This window comes from Apium graveolens, chromosome 9 (genome assembly GCF_009905375.1).
Source record: "Apium graveolens cultivar Ventura chromosome 9, ASM990537v1, whole genome shotgun sequence".
In the NCBI taxonomy this organism is placed as follows: domain Eukaryota; kingdom Viridiplantae; phylum Streptophyta; class Magnoliopsida; order Apiales; family Apiaceae; genus Apium; species Apium graveolens.
The window spans coordinates 238,464,834-238,488,000 of record NC_133655.1 but is presented as its reverse complement, the minus strand read 5'-3'; the positions used below and the strand labels follow the sequence as shown (position 1 = coordinate 238,488,000).

Here is a 23,167-nt window from a genome sequence, read left to right as displayed (position 1 = left end):
ACCACTACTGTGAAGGAGCTCTTGGCCATAGTCTTTGGTTTCGAAAAATTTTGATCTTATCTGCTTGGGACAAAGGTGATAGTATTCACTGATCATGCTGTCATTCGCTATCTGGTTTCCAAGAAGGATTCGAAGCCTAGACTTATTCGTTAGGTGCTCTTGCTACATGAATTTGAGTTAGAGATCAAGGATCGAAAAGGTACTGAGAATCAAGTAGCTGACCATCTCTCTAGATTGGAGAATCCCGTTCCTACTTCACATGATAAGACATTGATCAACGAATCTTTTCCGGATGAGCAGTTGTTCGCAGTTCAGGAGGAAGAGCCATGGTTCGCAGATATTGTGGACTATCTTGTCAGTAATATAATGCCTCCTAATATGAATACAGCTCAAAATTAGAAGTTTCTGCATGAGGTGAAGTGGTACATGTGGGATGAACCTTATTTGTTTAGACAAGGAGCTGACCAGATCATCAGGAGATGTATCCCATTCTGTGAGACGGAGGGGATATTACGAGACTGCCATTCCACAATTTATGGTGGACATTATGGTGGTGAGAAGACAGCAGCTCGTATTCTGTAAGCAAGTTTTTTCTAGCCTACTTTGTTTAAGAATGCTCATCAGTTCATTTTAAGGTGTGATCGTTGCCAAAGAGTGGGAAATCTTATGAGGAAGGATGAGATGCCGTTAAATGTGATGCTTGAAGTCGAGGTCTTTGATGTTTGGGGAATCGATTTTATGGGACCATTCGTCTCGTCCTATAATAATCAGTACATCTTGCTGGCAGTCGATTATATCTTAAAATGGGTAGAAGTCAAGGCTCTACCGATGAATGATGCAAAGGTAGTGTTAAATTTTCTTCATAAGCAGATTTTCACAAGGTTTGTAATGCCACGAGTAATCATAAGTGATGAGGGGTCGCATTTCTGCAACCGTAAGTTCACTTCTATGATGCAGCGCTACAATGTGAATCATCGTGTTGCTACTGCCTATCATCCGCAAACGAATGGTCAAGCGGAAGTGTCTAATAGAGAGATCAAGCGCATTCTAGAGAAAGTTGTTTCTCCGTCAAGGAAGGATTGGTCTTTAAAGCTCAATGAAGCTGTTTGGGCTTATAGAACAGAATACAAGACTCCACTTGGGATGTCCCCGTTTCAACTTGTTTACGGTAAGGGATGTCATTTACCTACGGAGCTTGAGCATAAGGCTTATTGGGCATTGAAGAAGTTGAACCTTAATCTAGATACAGCTGGGAAGAAGCGAATGCTTCAGTTAAATGAACCATATGAAATTCGACTCCAAGCTTACGAGAACAACAAAATGTACAAGGAAAAAGTGAAAAGGTGGCACGACAGGAAGCTATATCCTAAGTCATTTGTGCCGGGGCAGCAAGTTCTTTTATTCAACTCTCGTCTCCGACTTTTTCCTGGAAAATTGAAATCAAGGTGGTCTGGACCTTTTATTGTCAAAATTGTGTTTCCACATGGAGCGGTGGAGATTTTTGAGACTGATCCGGGCCAAATATTCTAGGTTAATGGTCAGCGTTTGAAGCATTACTATGGGGACACGGCAAACCGGGAAGTGGTTAGTGCCGTTTTATTATCAACTTGAGCAAGGTACTCTACGTCAAGCTAATGACGTAAAAGAAGCGCTTTTTGGGAGGCAACCCAAGATTTGTTACTATAGGAACCCTTAGAAGTTAGTAACCTATCCAAAACCACACAAAAAATCAGAAAAAACGGGGCAGGAAAAATATTTTTCCAGAGACCACCTGGGAGCCCGCTCAGGATGCTGGGCGGCCGCTCAGGACCCGTTTGCCAGAAAATTTTTTTTGCCTTATAAAAATTACAAAAAATAAGAAAAAACATAAAACTAAATACAACCCACAATCCCACGAATTCTTTTCCTATAACCCACGTTTTATCTCCTCAAAACCGCACTCCTAATCAATTTCTAACCCTAATCCCTACCCTATATATACATACAACTCCTCCATATACTTTCCCTTATACCTTCAACCTTAAAACTCTCTCCGATATGCAAAAACACAACTCTTAAACACTTTTTCTCAGTTTCAATGGCACCCAAGAGATCTCGGACTATCGATAGCAGCAGCACTGTGCCTACTGCTGATTCTTCGGAGGGTACTGCTGCGAGACCTCGTTTGTTTGATAGGGCTGCTGAGGAGGAGTATACTAGGCTTCTGGCTAAGCCAATTCTGAAGGAGAGGGGATTCTTACCATCGGGGAGGGATGGTGAGTTGTTGCCAATGATTGCTGAAAAGGGGTGGATTTCATTTTGTGAGTCCCCGGAGGCGGTTCTGATGAGCGTGGTTAGCGAGTTTTATGCGAACGCAAAGGCTGAAAAGAATGGGTTTACTGTTGTTCGTGGGCTTACGGTGGATTATCATCCTGAGGCGATTCGCTGTGTGATTGGGCAGCGATAGAGGAAGCCCGCGGATGAGAATTGGAATGAGAAGCCCCCCGAGGAGTTTGATTTGGATTTGATTTGTGCTACTCTCTGTCAGTCGGGCACAGTTTGGAAGTTCAAGATGGGAACTAACAAGTATCGTTCTTTTCCGGCGATTGCGATGAATAGGTATGCCCGTGCATGGAATGCCTTTATTTATGCTAATATTCTGCCCACTTCACATTCACATGAGGTTACAGTTGAGCGAGCCAGGTTGTTATGAGGTATTTTGAATGAGGAGTATTATGTGGACCTTGGTGAGTTCATCTACCAAGGAATTCTAAAGTTTTTAAGGGGAGCGAAGCACATGAACATCCCTTATGCATCTACTGTCACGAAGCTATGTCGAGCAGTGGGAGTTCATTGGCCTTCTCACGAGTAGTTGCAGATGCAGGCCGCTCCTATTGATTCAGCAACTCTGAATGCGATGCAGGAGTGGACGGGTGGAGAGCCCGAGGAGCATGGGTTGGGTTATCGTCTTCCAGGAGGACGTCCAGCAGCTGGTGCTACCATGGCTATGCCGGGTCGTGATGAGGCAGGCTCTTCTAGAGCCCAGGAGGGTGCTGGGATGGTGATGCCCAGTATAGGAGGCTGTCGAGGAGGATGGATGCTATGTAGGAGACGTAGAGCAGGTTTGCTCAGGAGCTCACCCTTGCACTTGGGACTGCTTTCAGAGGCCTTGGAGCTGACATCCAGTGTCCCGTTTTTGGTGAGGACTCTGCTTATCCGCCTCCTGATACTCCACCCTCTGAGGGTGATGATGATGATATCTCTGAGTAGGTATACCCTCTGTTCCTTTCTACTACCTTCACTGGGGAATGTGAAGATTTTAAGTTTGAGGGTGGTAGTTAAGGAATATTTTACTGTGTGTGTCATGTAGTTGCATATTCATGATAGTTTAGTTCATATAATTGCATATTCTTGCCATATAGTTTTTTTTATATATTTTATTTTATTTTATAGCTTTATTTATCATGTCATTTAGCTCATGCATTTACCATGATCCCTATTCTCTTGCTTTACCAATTGATTTGTGATATTGATGCGAGTGTAGTGATAGCGTTAAAGTGATGTTAAGTCTTGTAGGTTGACATGCATGCTAGAAACACTTATAATTTCACTAAGACTTAGAGTATGCTTGAGGACTAGATTATTGTCATGGTTTGATGGTTTTTGAGGTTAATCTATTGATTATGCTTAGAATTTATAATAGGTTCTTAATGATAAAAGGCATGAAAAGAAAAAAATTGGAGTAAAAATTGGAATTCATTGCTAATTGTGGCTAGGTGTCAAATGGCTAGTAGTCGACTCGTATTTTTATACGAGTAGTCTAGGGTTGAGCAAGATGGAGCGAAATGCACTTGCTCGGAAATTTGAAAAAAAAGAATAGAAAAAAGAAAAAAAAGAAAAAAAAGAGAGTTAATGCATAATTGTTCACAAGTGGGCTCTTTGATATTCGAGTTATTAAGTTCTCAGGGGACTTTGTGCCTAGTGACCTAAGGCTTTTATAGTCTGGGATCCGCTAACCTAACGCTCGCTAAATGGATGCCATTGCATAAGTCTTTTGTGGACCTCACTTATTGCACGGTCAAATAAGCATTTGTTGTTGTATTGAATAAAAGCATGATTCTGTAATAAGCTCCAGTAATCTTGAAGTGTTTAAGTCATTTTGTGCCTAGAATTTATTCTTCGTATAATCATGTGATTGCCTTGAGGATAGTTGAGTTATGATAATTGATCTAGTTTTGAAGCATATCTGTTAAGCATCCGCACACACCACGTTTCTGGGTGTATGTTAGTTTGCATGATTTGATTGATCTTTAGTCGCCTAATTGCATTTATTGAGATGTCGTAAATTGGTTGGTTTAGTCGTAGTGAGGGGGATCGCTGCATTTCATATAGATTACATTCATGCATATTTTTGTTTTATTTTTGAGTCTATGACGCTTGAGGACAAGCATCGATTTAAGTTTGGGGGTATGATAAGTGGCATTTTATACCACTTAGAACGTCTTATAATGGCTTGAATTGATGTCTTGAAATCAAGTATTTTGTGTATTTGATGCATTTTTCTAGTGTTTGTGCATTTCAGGGTATTACTTGCATTTGTGGAGAGATTTCATCAGGAATAGGCCTAAGTATGTGCTTGGCATTGCAAGTGGGAAGTTAGGAGCAGAACGCAGCAGAAAACAGGAGAAAAATAATTAATTTTCCAGTAAGGTGCTGGGCGCCCGCTCAGCCTGGCGAGGCAGCCGCTCAGGAAGCTGGGCGCCCGCTCAGGATTGCTGGGCGGCCGCTCAGGGTCGTGAATTAAAATCATGATTTTTAGAGTTCTATTCCTGTTGAACTTCCGACTTCTGAGATAGCTGGGACTTGTGGGGCTCCTATATAATTAGTTTTCAGAGACGTTTCACGGGTGTTGAATCGTGGTATCAATCGAGGAGCAAGAAGATAAGGAAGAACGTTTTAGCACATTGCAACGAAGAAGAGGAAGCATAGTTTTCTTGTGATTCTTTTATTCGTTGTATCAGTGGATGCTAGTTTTCTTTACTTTGAACCTTATTACTCTTGTGACGTACTCTGGTATAATTAAGTATTTTTATTAGTTATTCTCGTGTGTTATTATCATGTTTTCATATGAACCCATAGTGACGATGAGTTCAATCATGGGCTAATCGTGATCATGGGGTCGTAACGGATTTACTATAGAATTCTTTAGTTAGTTGTTTAATACATTAGTGTATGATGGTTGTATGATATCTAGTATTGGTTGTGCTTATCCGTCTTATGTGCGTCGTGAACATATAAGGTAGGGTGTTAATCTCTTGTGAAGCGACGGTGGATCTTGAGATTTAAAACTTGCCATGCTAGCATAGGTTCATGTATGTGTATGCATGATTAGTGGGTAACTCTAACCGTTTTACTTGCCCTGTGTAATCATAAGGAATAACTTGTGCTTAAATCGTTATGTTGTCAAATTCTGTAGACATATAGGGTCTCAACATAATTGATGACTATTCAACTTCTATCTTAATTGTGGATGTTTGGTAGAATGGTATAAGTACAATAAAAGTTGGCTTTTATCAGTTTCGTCTTGTTCGATGAATATCATCACTGTTACATGCTAAAGGTAATAACAATAACTATTGAAGGAAGTAGTAATGAAGTTATGATCTCATGTGTGTTTAATATTGTTAATTCAAGTGTCAGTTAAGTGTTTAATTCTCGTAGTTAATTATAGTTAATACTAAGTTAATAAAATCTACGTGTTATTGTCTTAACATTGAGAAGTAATCATACAGTGGTGAGTAAGTGTTAATTGAACATAATTAGTCTGAGTCTCTGTGGGAACGAACTAGAAAGTATTCTATATTACTTGCGAACGCGTATACTTGCGTGTATTATTAGCGCGTGTTTTCCGCCCTAACACCCTTTTAGCATATAAACAATTTAAAATCTATTCCTTCTTTAAAATATATCCTGAAATGCAAAATACTACAAAAACACATCAAAAACACAAATAACTTGAGTACAAATCACCAATTCGAGCCTTTACGAAGCGTTCTAAGTGGATATAAATTCCACTTATCACACACCCAAACTTGAATCGATGCTTATCCTCAAGCATAAACAGACTCAAAGAATAAAACAAAAATGCATGAATACAACTAACATGAATGCAACTAAATGATAATGCAATCGATCCCCTCAGAATAACCATAACCAACCAACAAGCGAATGCCTCTAAGAATGCAATGAATTTTAATAGAGTTCGAATAAATCTCACAAACCAACTCACAACCAGAAACGTGTGTTTGTGGATGCTTAACATATATACCCTCGATACTATATCAATAACCATAACTTATCTATCATCAAAACAATCAAAATTTTATAAACAGAATAGACGTTAAATGCATAATGACTCGTACCACCTTTTTTCTACTGGAGTTATACAAGGATTCACGCTATTATTGAACACATAACAAAAATGCTTATTTGACCGTGCAATGAGTGAGGTCCCAAAAGACTTATACAATAATACCCATGTAGCGAGCGTTAGGTTAGTGGATCCCAAACTATCAAAGCCTTAGGTCATTAGGCACAAAGTCCCCTAGAACTTAATAACTCGAGTATTAAATAGCTCACTCTTGATCAATTATGCATAAACACATACTTTTCTTTTTCTTTTTTCTTTTCTTTTTTTCAACAATTTCTGAATGAGTGCGTTTCTCTCCATCTCATTCAACCCTAGACTACTCATATATTATGAGCCGGCTACTAGCCATTTGACGCCTAGCCTTATTCACAACTAGCAATGAAATCTAAGTTTTTTCCACTTTTAAAATTCAGTGTTCTTTTGTCATTAAGAGAATACCAAAAATTCTAGATATAAATAAGTGATCGAATCTCAACAATTAAACAAATATGATCATGATCTAGCTCAAAAGCAATCCTATAAGACTTGTGATTTTTTTCTGGCATGCAAATCAATTCATTAGACTTAAAGAACCCTCAATTTGTCATCACTACACTCAAATCAACATCAACTTATTAATCAGAAATAGCTCAATCTAAGGGATCATGTTAAATGCATGCAAATGCAACTATATGAACTCACATAAAAACACGAATAAAAATGTCCTATATGAACAATCATGCAAAAATATGAATGAAATACAACTAAACATGCTACATTCATCTATATGAATCTATATGGACACACACAAACTAATCCTTACATTATCACCCCCAAACTTAAAATTTTCAATGTCCTTATTGAAGGTAATAATAAGGATTCAAGGCATACCTAGTTAGTGAGAGAATCACCCTCTTCGGGTGGAGGATTAGGTGGCCAATCAACCTCGTCACCAGTGTCTCGGAAAACGGTACCAAGAGCGGGTGTCAAATCTCCAGCAAAATGTCGGTGGATGTCATGCATGGCCTCAATACGCCGAATCAACCTTTTATACTGCGCATCACCAAGACCAAACCTATCAACTGTCTGTGGTGCATGAGAGGGACCCTCTATAAGCACGTGAGGAACCGGCCGGTCACCTTTTAGATTATCATAGATATATTCTGTTATTCCCTAACAATACAACAAGAATTACAGAAGGGGGGGGTTGAATGTAATTCTGGCTCCTTTTTGAGATTTATGAAAAATGGTTCTAACTCAATTTATATCTAACTGTTTGATTTGCAAAGTGTGGAATACAGAGTTAAGTTAATCAAACATAAAGTAATAAAACTTGGGTCTTTAAAAATTTCCGGTGGATTTGAATGTATCCACCAGATATATATATATATATATATATATATATACATATATATATATATATATATCAAGAGAACCCTGTGAAGCTTGAATAGCTCACAGCTGCTTTACAAGTGAACAAATAAATTATATAGAAATTCTACTGAATACAGCTTACAAATGTTTCTCTGCTAAAAATGTGTTTGCTTAGTTAGTTTGTTCTACTAGCTACACTTGGTTTATATATCACCAAGTTTACATGATAATAAGACAGGATAATAAAACAAAACCTATCAAGTCTAGTTTCATTCTGTTTCACTACTCTATTCCAACATCTTTGAAAATCTTCATAACTTGCATGGAAATGGTAATGCTTCTTTGTTCTCAAGACCCTGCTAAACAGGCTACCACATTTCTTTTGCAAACACTCGACGCATGTGACTGTGTTGTCACTGTCAACAGATATTTGAATTGATCATCCGTCGGGTACATGTTTGTTATCCGTCGGGTAGCCTTATTGATCATCTATCGGGTAGCTTTGTTGATCGTCCGTTGGGTAGCCATTTATCACTTGACTCCATTTTATTTGTGCAAAATTACAAGACATCTTATGAAGATCTAGTAGCAGTCTACATGATTTATAAGCTACTACAGAAACTATACAAAGTTGTTTGCAGAAATGTGCTACAGTACTTATTGTTACATAAGCTACTCACCCGGTGGATATCAATTAGTCATCCGTCAGGACTATATTGAATCATCCGTTGGGACTATAATTGATCATCCGTCGAGTGCTACAATATTCACTAAGTTAAATCTACTAAGGTGTTTTGTTTAGCTTATCATCAAGTACACAACATATTCCCAACAATCTCCCCCAATTTATGTCTACTGGAATTGTAGCCATAAATTAAGAGAAACTTGATGATAATAAAACATCCTAAAGATACGGTTTAAAAAATAGTAGATAAAACTAATAAGTGCTACAAATTGCTGAAAGTTGAACAATGCAAAGTACACAAAGAAATTGCTCACAATTGTTATCAAGATGCTCCTCTAGTTTGAGAAGATAGATCTATTTCCTTGATTGTCTAGATTTCTTCCCAAGCCTTTTGTTGTTTTTTTCAATTTGATTCTGAAGTTGTCTGTGGAATTCAAGTTCATCAGCTTCTGAGAGATTTAGCATTTCCTGCATTTCCAAAAGGGTCTCATTGCTAGAGATACTCTTTTGGTCCTCCAATCTGAAGATCTTCTAACACCTTTGTCATCCATGAATTCCGTCAGCCAATAGGGCCTTAGGTGCACTCTTTTTCCTGTAAAGGGAATAGATAGAGTTTTTGGAAGTGCATCTTTGGCTCTAATACTCCTTAGTTCCTCAATCCTCTTTAGAACTATTCTTCTTGCAGTCACATTGTATCCAAAGTTCTTTTTGAAGGATGAGTAGACTTTAATTAGAACATATTGGCATTCTTGGAGAATCCTGTGAAGATGCCATGTCATCTCTTTCCCTCCCTTGTATCTAAACACCAGTCTTTCAGGAAGATGTCTGTAAGCATCAATTCCTCTTACTTCTTCCAGTTCATCCATGTAGAGATTTAGGTCTGAAAATTCCTTGGTATCACAAATGTAAATGAGATCTCTCTTGTTGACTGTGGGTTGAGATTTGGTTAGAGCTTTGGATTTGAGAGATACAGGCTTCACTTTCTTGTTGGCTCTAGTCTTTGTCTTCTTTGTCTTGATGATGGGTAAATTTAGCTCAGGAATTGGTAAACTATCCCAGTCTACTGGCTCATTCTTAAAAAAAATTGGTTCACCATGAATATTTCTTGTTAGATCAACCACTTTGAATTATTCAAATACCACTGAGGGTTTTGATGTCTGAGTTGTAGTTGTAGGATTTTTGGGAAATTGGTCTTCTAATTCCTCATCATTAAAGTTCACTTTCCTCTTAAAATGGAGTTTGTATCTAAATCTTCTTTTATGCTGTGATTCTTCTTGCATTTTCAGATCCTTAGGTTCAATAATTACAGTTGGTTGTACAGGAAGCTCTGTTGTGGTTTTTACAGCTTGAAGCTTGGCCAAGATAGCAACTTGTTCTTTCTTTTGCTTTTGCTTCTTAGCATCTAAAGCAGCTTGATTCTTCTCTAGCCTGATTCTTTCTTTCTCTTCCTTCTTAGCTTCCACACACAGTGGGTGTCCAACCACCACATAAATTTCCTTACCATTTCTGTAAATTTTGGCAATTCTTCTTTTCAATGCTGAATCAGTTGGATCCTTATAGAATGTAATAGACCTAGCCAGCAGCTTCTTCTCATCTGGCTTAGGTGTTTCAAACACTGTATCCATATGATGCTTGTCTAAAAACTTAGGATAGTTCCTTTTGGCCTTCATAATGAGATCTTTCTTTGGAGATTTGATGCAGGAAGTTTGACCCCTTTCCAGAATGTTCATACTTATATCATTCACAGAAATTTTCATGAATTTAGAGTGATGATTGAAAACTTTGTCTGGCTTCTGTGTTGGACCAAATATCTTCTAGATGTTCTCATCAATTTTCTTCTAGTTGATTGGACTCAATTGCTTCTTCTCAGCTGCTCTCAAATTGGCTGCTGCTTCTTTGATTAGATCTATGCTATCTTTAGCAGGTGGCTTTATGAAAGCAATTGGTGGCACAATTGCTCTACTTACTTGAATATTGAGCACTTTTTGCTCCCCCTTACTCCTTGATTCCCCTTGACTGAATAAGATAATTGAGCTTTCTCTCCCCCTAGAAGAGGTTTCTTTCTCCCCCTTTTTGTTATCAACAAGTTGAGTAGAAGAAGGGGTTTGTGCTACCACTAGCCTTTGAAGCAAGTCGGTTTGTTATGCCTGATGTAGATCTATGGCTGTTAGAGAGGCTTCCATTGCTGTCATTCTTTTATCCAAGGAATCCACCTTGGTGACAAGATCAGAGTTTTTCCTTAATTGTCTTTTGATATCAAGCATTGTAGCTTCTGGAAGTTTTGCATCTAATCTATCAGCTATATCCTTCTTCACTTGAGTGATCTCTGTTTGGATAGAAGTGATATCCTGATTATGTTGGAGGCCTTGGATTTGTTATAGTTGGAGAGAAGCAAGATGTGCTTGCAGATGCTTCTTGGTGCTAGCATTTTTGGATGATTGGAGAGCAGACTGTGTTTGACTGATAAGTTGGATGAGTGTGGTCTTGAAATGATGTTCATCACATTTCTTTGAAAAGGCCCATGATGGCATGCCTGATCTGGAACTAGGGTCTGCTTCTCCCCTATGTCCAATGGCTCTTCTTTACTTTCTTCATCCTCACCACCAAAGAAATCTTCTGAACCACCAGTCTCATAGTCAATGTCACCAGCTGTAGGGGCAGAGCTGTGATTGCATCCTTTGCTCTTTGCATAGACTGTGTGGTGTACACCAGATTTAACATTATTTCTGCGTTGTCATTGCCCTGTCCAACTAGAATTTGATATACTGGAACAGGGTGAGTAAATGTCTCAGCATCCAAGGAGGTAGAATCTATAACATTTTGCTGAAATAGTCCCTCCCTGTTTGCATCCTGGACATTCATTAACTCACTTGCAATGACATCCACCCTTATTTCTCCTGTACCTGCATTTCTCTCATTGTCTCTCTTTTCTTGCATCAAGGTCTCACCTTGGCTCCCCACCCTCACACCCTCACCTTCACCATCTAGGGTGGGACTCCTCTCACTCACTTTTTCCAGTCCTGAAGAAATGGACTGCATTAGATCAATCTTTTCCTCTCCTTTTTCCTGGGAGCAACCCAAACTCTCACTCAAATCACTCCCTTCCCTCAGTCCTAGGAGTGATTGCACTACTCCTAAGTCTTCTACACTTGTAAGAATAGATGAAATTTGAAGCTGTGCACAGACACCCGACGGATGAGAAATATCCATCGGGTTAGCAGTTTGACTATCCGACGGATAACTGCTGTTAAGCTTATCCCTCGGGATATAATCACTACTCGACGGATGATAAATATCCATCGGGATAGAAGAAATAATTGAGTTTGGAGTGGAGAATATTGTAGACTCTGTGCAGATTGATGAAAATTTTGGCACAGATGTCGCAATAGTCTCCGAAAGAAATGACAAGTGAGCCAACGAATCATCTAGAAGATGATGCTCACTTGCATGGATTTTTGGCTTCTCCAAGAGAGTTAAAGATGGAGAATTTGGAAGTGATGTGTTTATCATGTCAACATCCAATGAGTGTGTGGGAGAATTTGGCGTATCAGGTGCTTCAATTATAAGAGATTTTGGTTGTGAGTCCACATTTATTGGAGCTACATCAACCTGACTTTGAGAAGGTGCATTGACTGGGTCTTTTGCACCAGTTTGCATAGTGTGTGAGCCCTGTGCATCCCCAAGGGTTTTTGGTTTCTTCTTTCTGGTATAAGTTTGGGGTGAGCTTGTGTCCCTTACACTCTTGGCCTGTGCTCTTGGCTGAGAGCTTTGTTCAATAGTCACATCCTTTTGGGAGGATGCAACTAGTAATGAGCTTAAATCCTTTTTAAGCACTGTAGTTTGTTGAGAAACTGCAGTGTGGCTAGGCTGGGAAACACTCACCTCTCCAATTTTATCCTTAGGGCTTCTTTGATTTTCACCCTGTCCCTCACCTTTCTTTCCCACCTTCACACTCCCCTCTTTAGGTTTGGTGGATTTTACAACTGATTTCTTTTGAAAGAAATCAGAGGGGGCTTTCTTAGCTTTGGATTTAGAAACTTTTGTTGGTTTGGTAGCTTGGGTAGGCAACTGTTGGGTCATTGACATAGTTACCATAGCTACACTAGAAAGCAAAGAAATTTGTGAGGTTGGAAGAGTAGAGACAGAAGAAATTACCTCACTTACCTGAGGTCCCTCCATTACCGGAAAGTAGTATAAGGGAACCTCCTATTGATGGTTTGCTCTGTTTAAATCTGCAATGATCCTTCTTTCTTGAACCCAACAATTTAACTTATTGGTTGGGTTCTCAATCACAATATCTTCAATAAGATGGTTAGCAAGCATCATAAAGAATCTAGCATAATAGACACTTTTACCTCTCTTATTGACCTCTCCTAACTTAAAGCCTAACTCAAACATAACCAAATTACTGAAATTAAAGTACTTATCAGTAACTAGCATGTAAAGCATGTTAAGCATAGAGATGTTTATAGAGTTAAAGTTACTAATTTTACCAGAAAACACCTTAGTTACTACATCACACAGATAACTCCATTCCTTCCTAAGACCCAACCTCCTAATTTTACTTAATTTAGAAGTAGTGAGTGCATAGCCCATGGAATTAAGCATATTAACAATGTCAGTGTCTGTGTGTGGAGCAGTTACAATATTATCAGGAATCTTGAAGCATGCTTTAACAATATCACTATTTATGCAAAATTGTTTACCTTTCAGAGTGAATGTGATGGTCTTGTATGTCGAGTTGTACACTGCAGTTGTCCATATCTCTTCAACAACCTCACGGTAAATGGTGGGTGATTCCAGCATGGCATAGTTGAGTTTGCAGTTCTTCACAAAATCCATCATTTTGTGATAGTCACCAGACTGTTGAATCTCCTTGTTCACCAAAGCTGAGAAGTTGTTTTTCTCATAGATATAACCGGTTTGAGACATGATTTTCACTACAGGTGCCATTGTTAGAGATTTGGAATTTGCAGAGAGACAATTTGCTTTTGAGAAGAAAGAAATTAGAGCAATTGAATCTTGAGAATGATAAAAGAAATGAATAAAAGTGAATTTGCTTTTATACTGTCTCAGAAAATAACTGTCAAAAATAATAAAATAAAATAAAGTGACCAATAAAAATTTCCCAAAATAGCCGTTTAAAAATAAATCAACTGTAATAATTCCGTCACTTATCCGTCGTGTCATGCTTACAAGCTGTAAGTATACTCGATGGATAATGTTCAGGGAATTAACGGCTAGGATTGAGACAATTCGACAGATGAGGGTAAATCAGTTATCCGTCGAGTTATAAAATATTCCAGAAAGATAATTGATTTTATTGACAAATTGTATTCCGACGGATGATCAAACTCAATGAATAATGGTCATCCGTCGGGATGTAAATTTTGACTTAGCCAAAATTTCATCCAAAACAGGAAAATAAATTAAATTTCTGGCTGCATAGCAACTTGAAAAATATCTGAAATGATTCAAGAATAATTAAGCATACCTAACTCACTTACCAACCTTGAAAAGGTGGATTCATTAAGTGGCTTGGTAAATATGTCTGCAAGCTGCTTTTCACTTGGAACAAAATGCAGTTCCAAGATACCATTCCTCACATGTTCTCTTATGAAATGGTTCTTGATGTCTGTGTGCTTTGTTCTTGAATGTTGTACTGGCTTTTCAGTGATGGCAATTGCACTTGTGTTATCACGAAAAATAGGATTCCTATCCACTTGTAGACCATAGTCCAATAATTGGTTTTTCATCCACAAAATCTGTGCACAACAACTGCCAGCAGCAATATATTCAGCTTCAGTTGTAGAAGTAGAGACTGAATTTTTTATTTTACTGAACCAAGACACAAGCTAGTTTCCTAGAAATTGACAGGTTCCTGTTTTACTTTTTCTGTCTATTTTACAACCTGCATAGTCTTCATCTGAGTAACAGTTAGATCAAAACCAGAATCTCTTGGGTACCAAATGCCAAGTTTTGGTGTTCCCTTGAGATATCTGAAAATTCTCTTAATAGCCACTAGATGAGATTCTCTAGGATCAGCCTAAAATCTAGCACAAAGACAAGTAGTAAACATTATATCTGGCCTACTAGCTGTTAAGTGCAGAAGTGAGCCAACCATGCCCCTATTACTTGAAATATCCACAGACTTTTCAGTAGTGATTAACTCAAGCTTAGTTACAGTGGCCATGTGAGTTTTTACAGATGTGCAATCCATTAGATCAAACTTCTTTAAAAGATCATAAATATATTTGGTTTGACTAATGAATATTTCATCACTAACTTGCTGAACTAGTAAACCAAGAAAGTAAGTTAGTTCTCCCATCATGCTCATTTCATACTTACTTTGCATCAATTTGGCAAACGTTTTGCAAAGTTTTTCATCTGTAGAGCCAAATATAATATCATCTACATAAATTTGAACAAGTATACTAGAGCCATTAACATTTCTAAAGAATAAAGTTTTATCCACAGTACCTCTTGTGAAGTGATTTTCCATAAGGAACTTTGATAAAGTGTCATATTAGGCTCTAGGTGCTTGCTTCAGTCGATAGAGTGATTTCAAAAGATAGTAGACATGATTTGGGAAATTTGGATCTTCAAAACCAGGAGGCTGACTAACATAGACTTCCTGCTCCAAATCTCCATTTAGAAAAGCACTTTTGACATCCATTTGATAGACCTTGAAATTGGCATGGGCTGCATAGGCTAAGAAAATTCTAATGGCTTCAATTCTTGCAATAGGAGCAAAAGTTTCATCAAAATCTATTCCTTCTTGTTGACAATAGCCCTTAGCAACCAATCTAGCTTTGTTCCTAACCACTATTCCATTTTTATCCATCTTGTTTCTGAATACCCATTTGGTGTCAATTGGATTCTTTCCTTTAGGCTTGGGTACCAACTTCCATACTTTATTCCTTTCAAATTGGTTTAGCTCCTCCTGCATAGCTAAAATCCAATCAGGATCCAACAAAGCTTCTTCTACCTTCTTTGGTTCTTCGATAGAAGGCTACTATATAGACATTCTTCTTTAGTTGCTCTCCTTGTTTGAACTCTAGAAGATACATCACCAATGATGAGCTCAAAGGGGTGATCTTTTGTCCATTTTCTTTGTTGAGGTAGATTAGCTCTAGATGAAGAGACCTCATTGTTGTCATGATGTGTAACTGAGTTTTGATTATTAGAAAATCCCCATGAGTTTATGGATCTTTGATTTGAGAAAGGGGAACTTTCTGTAAGTGATCTATTCTGACTTTCAGCTTCTTTTAATGACCCGACGGATGGTGCATTTTGAGTTCTGACGGATGAAGCTGATTGTCTCCCGACGGATAAGGCACATTATCTCCCGACGGATGAAGCATTTTGCAACTCGACAGATGTTAAATTTTGAGCTTCATTGGTAGTAGATTTTTTGCATTATCCTTTGATACTGTTTCTTGATCACTTTCATCATCACTGTCATCACTAATCATCTCCACATTATCAAATTTGAGGCTCTCATGGTAATCTCCATCTTGCAGTCCTTCAATCTTCTTATCATCAAACACAACATGTATTGATTCCATAACAATGTTGGTTCTTAGATTGTAGACTCTATATGCTTTATCAACAGCATATCCAACAAAAATTCCTTCATCTGCTTTAGCATCAAACTTTCCATTTTGATTAGTTTGATTTCTCAAGATATAACATTTGCAGCCAAAGACATGAAGAAAATTTAGAGTTGGCTTCTTGTTCTTGAACAATTGGTAGGGTGTCATACACTTTGCTTGATTAAACAAAGAAATATTCTGAGTGTAGCATGCAGTATTTATAGCTTCAACCCAGAAGTATGTTGGTAACTTTGATTCTTCAAGCATTGTCCTTGCAGCTTCAATAAGTGATCTGTTCTTTCTTTCCACTACTCCATTTTGTTGTGGAGTTCTTGCTGCTGAAAACTCATGCATAATCCCATTCTCTTCATAAAATGCCCTCATAACAGTTGTCTTGAACTCAGTTCCATTGTCACTCCTGATTCTTCTAACTTTGAAATCAGGATGATTGTTGACTTGCCTTATGTGATTGATGATGATTTCACTAGCCTCATCTTTAGACTTTAGGAAATATGTCTAAGAGAACTTTGAGAAATCATCTACAATTACTAGGCAAAATCTTTTCATAGAGATGGATAACACATTGACTGGTCCAAACAAATCCATGTGTAATTATAGAGGTTCTTCAATTGTTGAATCAAGCTTCTTCCTGAATGATGCTTTAATCTGCTTTCCAATCTGGCAGGCATCACACAGTCCATACTTAGAAAACTCCACTTGAGGAATACCTCTAACCAGTTCTTTCTTGACAAGCTCATTCATGGTCTTGAAGTTTAGATGGGACAGCTTCTTGTGCCACAACCAACTTTCATCTTGACTTGCTTTACTGAGAAGATAAGTGACATATTTTGTATTTGATGAGTTGAAGTCAGCTAGGTACACATTTCCTTTTCTCACTCCAGTGAGAACTACTTTGTTGCTTCTTTGTTAGTCACAACACATGCTTCTGAATTGAAGGTTACTGAATTGCCTTTATCACAAAGCTGGCTGATACTCAACAAATTGTGCTTGAGACCATCCACTAAGGTAACCTCCTCAATGATGACATTGTCTTTTGAAATCAAGCCATATCCCACAGTATAACCCTTGCTGTCATCTCCAATAGTAATACTTGGGCCAACTCTCTCCTTGAACTCTGTGAGCAGGGTAGAATCTCCAGTCACGTGTCTTGAACATCCACTAACCAAGTACCACAGATTCTTTCTGTTTCCCTGCACACATCAAAACCAAATCAAGTTGATTTTGTTACCCAAGTTTCCTTGGGTCCTTCCTTTGTTAGCTTTCTTCTTTTTTTCTTAGGTTTGATCTCATTTAACTTGGGGATATCAGATTCATCCTTAGTCATTTGAGTTGAACCTTTAAAACCAGTCATTAAAACAGATTTATCATGCACATTTTGATTAACAGGGAAAGGCACGTTATTTGCATGCATGTTATTCCAGTAGGGCATGCTAAATGGCATTTGAGGCATACTAAATGCAGCATAATAAAGATTAGGTGCAAATGGCATATTAGCAAATTGTGCATTCATATTCTGTGCAGACATAGCATTCATAGGCATAGAATACATGGCATTCATGTTGGGAAAAGAAGATGGTACATATATAGGAGTAGGCATAGCAAGTTTGCAATTAACAGACAGATGATTAACACTACCACACTTAACACATATTTTTCTTGGAGCATATTTATCAGGTGTGTAGTTGTTATGTTTGTTAATCCATACTTTCTCATTTCTATTGGTTTTCTTTTTAGTTTCTGTTTTAACCTCAATCTTTTCTAATCTGTCATTCAATTGCTTGATAGACAGATGACCAACATTCATTTTCTTCTCCTTCTTCACTTGACTTGATTCTCCTGAAACAAAGTTTTTGGAAACTGATCCATACTTTTCATTTAACTTGGCAAGTTTGGCTTTGCTCACAGGTTTGCTCACAGCCGATGGATGATGATTTGTGTCACTCGACGGATAATCCTTTTGATTATCCGACGGATGACTCTCATCATCCATCGAGTCCACATCTGTTAGCAATCCTTCAACCAAATTGGATTCTAGCTTCTCCTTACTCTTTATCCAGGATGCATCACAAAAGGACTCAATACCTTGAACTTTGGTGATTTAATATGAACATCCCTAGATGATTTCCATGCCTTAATCACCTCCTGTTCTCGTTCAAGTTGTTTCTTTAAAATCTCTTCTTTCTTCAAGGACTCAGTTAATTCCTCATTAACAATCTTACATTCTATTCTCAATTTCTCAAATTCAATAAACTGAGACTCTAGCACATTATTCCTCTCACTTAAAAATAAATTATTTTCTTTGATTTTAGCATTTTCCTTAGTGAGAGACTTAAGAGTAACACGTAATTGATATAATTCTTTAGACATGTCATTAATTGCATCATTACACTCATTTTTAGATAAATGTGCTAGGTTAGTGGTGATTACTTGAAGAGCTTATTTCTGTTTCATCAGATTTGGCCATTAGGGCTAGATTTACATAGATGACATCTTCATCCTCATCCAAACCATCTGCTGTCCAGTCATTTTCTTGTATAATAAAAGCCCTTTCCTTTTGTTTGAGCAACTCAAAATACTTCTGTTTATAATCCACAGGATCAAACTTCTTCCTGCTGGAATTTGACTTTCTACACTCTTTGGCAAAATGCCCTGCCAAGCGACATTTGAAACATTTGAATTTTGATTTATCCACCATGTTTCTATTTGGCTTAGCTACTCCAAAGTTCTTTTTGAACTTGAGCTTGGCAAATCTTCTGGAAAGGAATGCAAGATGTTCATCAATATCATCCATATCATCTTGGCTCAAAGAATCTTCATTTTCAGTACCAGCCCCTTGCCCTTGTTTTCACAGACCTTTGTAGTAGACTCAACATCTTCTACCTTCACCTCTTTCTCTTTCTCCAACTCAGTAACCAGTGCTATGGACCCTCCTTTCTTCCTTCCTCTCTCCATCCTCTCATCTTGCTCTATTTCAAGCTCATAAGTTTTCAGGATGCAATACAGTCTCTCCAGAGTAAACTCCTTGTAATCTTGAGAGTTTCTCAATGAGACTGTCATTGGTTTCCATTCCTTTGGAAGAGATCTAAGGAACTTGAGATTCGAGTCTTTTGTCTGATAGACTCTTCCATGCAACTTCAGAGTATTTAGCAATTTTTGAAATCTACTAAAAATGTCAGTGGGAGACTCACTATCTTCACAATGAAAGTTCTCATATTGCTGAATTAGCAGCTGCATCTTATTCTCCCTTACTTGCTCAGTACCATCACAGATAATCTAAATTGTGTCCCAAACCTCCTTGGCTGTTTTGCAGTTAATGATGTTATCAAACATATCACCATCAACTCCATTGAATAATATATTCATGGCCTTCTTGTATTTCCTGACTTGATCAATATCAGGATCTGACCATTTATGCATAGGCTTGAGAACAGATGGTTCATTGCCTGTTGTAGCTCTCATTGGCACATGAGGACCTCTCTCTATGCAATCCACATAGGCCTCATCTTGAGAAAGAAGATGTAGGTGCATCTTCACCTTCCAGTGGTGATAATTGTCTTTGTCCAGATATGGAATCTTGACTCCTACATCCTTCTTGTCCATCTTGTTGTTTTGTTGTGATCTTTAAACTCTTCATACTTCAAGAGCTTGCTCTGATACCAATTGTTATTCCCTAACAATACAACAAGAATTACAGAAGGGGGTTGAATGTAATTCTGGCTCCTTTTTTAGATTTATGAAAAATGGTTCTAACTCAATTTATATCTAACTGTTTGATTTGCAAAGTGCGGAATACAGAGTTAAGTTAATCAAACATAAAGTAATAAAAACTCAGGTCTTTAAAACTTTCTGGTGGATTTAAATGTATCCACCAGATATATATATATATATATATATATATATCAAGAGAACCCTGTGAAACTTGAATAGCTCACAGCTGCTTTACAAGTGAACAAACAAACTAAAGAAAAATTCTACAGAATATAGCTTATATATGTTTCTCTGCTAAAAATGTGTTTGCTTAGTTAGTTTTTTCTACTAGCTACACTTGGTTTATATATCACCAAGTTTACATAATAATAAGACAGGATAATAAAACAAAACCTATCAAGTCTAGTTTCATGTTGCTTCACTATTCTATTCCAACATCTTTGAAAATCTTCATAACTTGCATGGAAATGGTAATGCTTCTTTGTTCTCAAGACCCTACTAAACAGGCTGCCACATTCCTTTTGCAAACACTCGACGTATGTGACTTTGTTGTCAGTGTCAATAGATATTTGAATTGATCATCCGTCAGGTACATGCTTGTTATCCGTCGGGTAGCCTTGTTGATCATCCGTCGGGTAGCTTTGTTGATCATCTGTCGGGTAGCCATTTATCACTTGACTACATTTCATTTGTGCAGAATTACAAGGCATCTTATATTTACATTTAATTAACCTATTCTGCACATCTACTAGCAGTCTACATGATTCATAAGCTACTACAGAATCTATACAAAGTTGTTTGCAGAAATGTGCTATAGTACTTATTGTTACATAAGCTACTCACCCGGTGGATATTAATTAGTCATCTGTCCGGACTATATTGAATCATCCGTCGGGACTAAAATTGATCATCCGTCGGGTGCTACAATATTCACTAAGTTAAATCTACTAAGGTGTTTTGTTTAGCTTATCATCAAGTACACAACATATTCCTAACATATTCCAACCCCTTATCAGGGGTTGCACCTAATAATGCATAAATCAACTGATATGGCAGCGGTTTGAGCCCAAGTGTGGGAGCTTCTTCAGTAGACGGCTCCTAGACGCTCTTGAGAAATTTTCAGCTCTGCTAACCCAAGAGAATCGAATGGCATATCCGACTTTCTCTTCCACGTAGGTGCATTCCAAACCTGCAGATGCTCTACTCCTTCTTCATCTTCGGTAACTGATTCCCCTATTAAGGATCTCTCCAAGGTATCTGACTTTGGCAACTGATCAAACTCCGAATTCCCGACAGAGTCGACCATCTCTACTTTAAAGCACTCCTCTTTATATGTTGGTAACTTTATTGCCTTGAACACATTAAAAGTGACCTTCTGATCTTGAACCTTCATCATAAGCTCTTCTTTTTGTACATCGATCATAGTTCGGCCTGTAGCCAAGAATGGTCTTCCCAAGATGATGGGAATCTTCTCATCTTCCTCGAAATCCAGAATTACAAAATTAGCAGGGAAGATGAGTTTCTCCACCTTGACCAAGACATCCTCCACATTACCTCGTGGATATGTGATGGTCTGATCGACCAATTATAAGGACATGTTTGTTAGTTTTGGCTCAGGCAAACCAAGTTTCTTGAAGACAGATAAGGGCATCAGATTGATGCTACCTCCCAAGTCACATAAACACTTGTCGAAAGACAAGTTTCCAATAGTGCAAGGAATAGTGAAGCTTTCCGGATCTTTAAGTTTATGAGGAAGTTTCTGTTACAGAACTGCACTACACTCCTCCATTAGAGCAACGGTTTCCAACTCCTCAAGTTTCACCTTTCGCGAGAGAATACCTTTCATGAACTTCGCATATCTCGACATTTGTTCTAGAGCTTCAGAAAACGGTATATTGATGTGCAACTTCTTGAAAACCTCCAAAAACTTGGCAAATTGCTTGTCGAACTTATGCTTTTGAAGCCTTTTAGGAAATGGGGGAGGCGGATAGCCTTGTTTATCACCTGTATTACCCTCAGGAGAATTGGTTGCAACAACTTTCTTCTTCGGTTCCACCTCGGCATCCTTCTGAACAACTTTTTCAGCTACAATCTCATTTTCAGGAATTAGGAAGGGTGCAGACGCACCTGCATTCTGGACAGAATTTTCAGACTCTTCCTCTTGCTGAATTTGGGGGCTTGCGACCTTTTCAGACCTCAAGGTGATGGCGTTCACCTGTTCTTTAACTTCCATCTTGCCTAGATTGGCTTCTGTATCACTAGCAAGCATTCCTGGTGGTCGATTCAATAAGGCGTTAGCAATTTGCCCTATTTGGTTCTCTAGAGTCTTGATAGAAATAGCCCGGCTTTTGAATATAAGAGCCTGGTTTTTGCACATAAGCCTCAACTCCCCCAATTCAGATTTTTCATTCGACAATTAACCTGCACCTCCATGAGTTTGCTATTGCATTCGTATTGGTTGAAATTGTTGCCTTGGTGCAAATTATTGCAGAAACCCAGGAGGATTGAATTGCTTATTTCCAATCTGCTGGAACGGATGTTGCATTGCATTCTGATTGTTGCTCCAGCTGAAGTTAGGATGATTTCAGTTGTCAGGGTGATAAGTGTTTGGAACTGGTTTCTACGATTTCTGAAAGTTTCTCACAAACTGAGATGATTCACTAGATATAGTGCATTGCTCCGTCGCATGCGAACCTGCACATAACTCACAAACACTGGTTATCTGATTAACACCATAGTTTGCCAGAGAATCGATCTTCATAGACAACGCCTTTAGTTGAGCAGTGATATGCGTAGCTGTATCCACTTCAAGAACTCCTGCTACCTTGCCCTGTGGCAATCTCTAGGTTGGATACTGATATTCATTAGCAGCCATCAGTTCAATTAGATCATAAGCTTCCTCGTAACTCTTTGTCCATAATGCTCCACCTGATGCTACATCGAGCATGGGTCTTGACTGTGCTCCCAAACCGTAATAGAAATAATTGATGATCATCCAATCAGGCATTCCATGATGAGGACACTTCCTAAGCATTTCCTTGTAGTGCTCCCAAGCTTCACATAGAGATTCTCCTGATTGCTGCGCAAATTGAGTAAAAGCATTCCTGATTGCAGTTGTCTTCGCCATAGGGAAGAATTTAGTGAGAAACTTTTGAGCAAGATCTTCCCAAGTAGAAATCAAACCAGCTGGTAGAGAGTGTAACCAGCTCTTAGCCTTGTCCCTCAGAGAGAATGGGAACAGTCTCCATTTCACCGCATCCTCAGACACACCATTGAACCTGAAGGTGTCGCAGATCTCCATTAAATCCCTAATGTGCGTATTTGGATCTTCCATTGGAGAACCCCCAAACTGGTCTGAATTCTGTACCCATTAAATCGTGCTAGACTTGATTTCAA

At 38.3% G+C, this 23,167-nt stretch overlaps 1 non-coding gene across 1 annotated transcript; it reads left to right on the top strand.

The window, feature by feature from the left end:
- Positions 1-22,776: 22,776 nt before the first annotated feature.
- On the top strand, positions 22,777-22,883 carry LOC141688407 (small nucleolar RNA R71). The gene has a single exon (XR_012561851.1). It is a non-coding gene; the product is annotated as a small nucleolar RNA R71 (small nucleolar RNA).
- Positions 22,884-23,167: the final 284 nt, after the last annotated feature.